Here is a 2,408-nt window from a genome sequence, read left to right on the forward strand (position 1 = left end):
GGAGAATTTTTGTTCGAAATTCAAATAGGAGTTAGAGATTTGATTCCTTCTAGAAGTTTGACTTCTACTTTATAAATAAGATATGAAGAAAAATTGCGCGAGACAATTTTTTAACCTAACTTGAATGGGGCTGGCTGAATTTCCCTTATAGAGGGAAGGAAAAATTGTTCTCCAAAAAATTTCACATCGTGCATGCGTTGGCGTTTGTGGAGATTCGAGTGTTTATTGTAACCCATTTTGTCTCATGTGTGCCCACACACACGTCTTCATGGATTCTAGGAATTAACGTGAAAGACATTAGTTTTCTAAACACAAAGCTTTGGAGCAAGGATTGTTCGAGGTCAAAGAACTCAAGTTATCATCTAAGTCGGCCTCCAGGTATTTTTTCTAATTGAGTTCTTAATAAATGAATTAATGAGATTAATTTATTCGTGCATAAATTAATATAATCTATAGAGTATCTCAAAGATTTTATGAATATTTTTGCTATACACGATCCGCCTCTCCGCCACACTTCCGCAACTGAATTCGATTCGGAGACCAACACATATATAGAATGATCTTAATCCTGAGTTCTTAACAAACTCCTATTTATGGATTTATGTCTTTTGATTTATTCGGTATGGATTCCGAGACCCTAAATTCTATTCCTTGTATTTTGGAGACATGATGAAATAGGTAGCCGGGAATGTTATTATACGAGATGGAATCCATTCCTTCTTGAGAAAGAAGTAGATAAATAATTCTCTTGAGTGTTGATTCAGTACTTGGATTAGTAAGAGCGCTCTGGTTCATGAATGTGTTTTATGAATCACTATCCATTAGAGAATCAATGGTACTCAAGGATGAAGATATAATTAGAGAGGTTAACGGATTCTACCTGACTCTAATTATGAATTATTTATGGAGGATTGATCTATATGCAATGACTATATCAAATGGACACTTTACAATTTAGAAGTAATTAATGTCTATAATTTCGAGAGTTCAATTCCAAGTTTATAGTGGAGTAACTATTAGAATTAATAGAATGAATGAATTAATTAAAGTATTTAATTAATTATTAATTTTATTGAAGCTCGGGATTATAAGTCCATAAGTCCCCGCGTCGTCCTTGTAATTCTACCAGACACAAAGGACAAAATAGAAATTTTAAAATTATGGAATTCTAAAATTAAATACTCGAAAAATAATTAATTGAAAAATAATTATTTTTTAAATAATGTAATTATTTAAATTTGAATTTGAATGAGAACATAATTTAAATTTATCCATTTAAACTTATTTGATAAGTTGTTCAATTTAGAATTCAAATTAATTTAAGTTTGACTTAAATTCGAATTTGAATTTGAATTAAAATTAGACTGCAGGATAAATGATGATTTTCTCTTCCTTCCCTATCTGCAATTGGCACCACACTCAGGGATAAAAAAACCTAGGGTGGCCGGCCACTTAAGGGATAAGGTGTAGGAGATTTTTTGTTCCAAATTCAAATAGGAGATAGAGATTTGATTCATTTTTGTAGTTTGACTTCTACTATTTAAATATGAGAATGATAGAAAATTGTGAACACAATTTTTAAAACAATTTTCTGCCCTAACTATTGGGTGGCCGAAATTCTCAAAGAAAAAAAAGAGAGAAATTTTTTCTCCCAAAAAAATTCTACATCGTGCATGCGTTGGTGTTTGTGGAAAAATTCGAGTGTTTATTCAAACCTGGTTTGTCTCACGTATGCCCACACACACGTCTACGTGGAATCAAGGAATTGACGTGGAAGACTTTGGTTTTTTAAACACAAAGATTAGACCAAGGATTGTTCGTGGTCAAAGAACTCAAGTTATCATCCGAGTCGGCCTCCAGGTATTTTTCCTAATTGAGTTCTTGACATATAAATTAATGTGATTAATTTATTCGTGCATAAATTAATATAATCTATAGAGTATCTCAAAAGTTTTATGAAAATTTTTATTATACACGATCCGCCTCTCCGCCACGCTTCCGCATCCGAATTCGATTCGGTTACCAACAATTCGTATCAGATCGGTCCATAGACAATATTAATTTACGCTTCGATTATTTGATAATTTAAATTGATATATTAAATATGTGATATTTAATCATGTATGTATGTGATGGGTAGGCACTTGCATTTATGGATGTTTATTTTGATTCATGTTGATGAATGTATGGATGGTGGATTTGGTCGTTAATTATATGGTTCCACGGATCGGTTATATTTATTCATTGATAAATTACTTGTAATTTAATTCGGGATTAGAATTATTGTAATTCTAGGTTTTGGGTAGAATTAGGGTTTTGATTTTGAATCAAAAAGACGCCTGGAAGATCAAGTTTGAAGCTTTTAAGATTCCCAGAAAAATCCCTAGAAAAGCCCCAAAATTTTTCCA

The sequence above is a fragment of the Morus notabilis genome, unplaced genomic scaffold (assembly GCF_000414095.1).
Source record: "Morus notabilis unplaced genomic scaffold, ASM41409v2 Scaffold79, whole genome shotgun sequence".
Classification (NCBI taxonomy): Eukaryota; Viridiplantae; Streptophyta; class Magnoliopsida; order Rosales; family Moraceae; genus Morus; species Morus notabilis.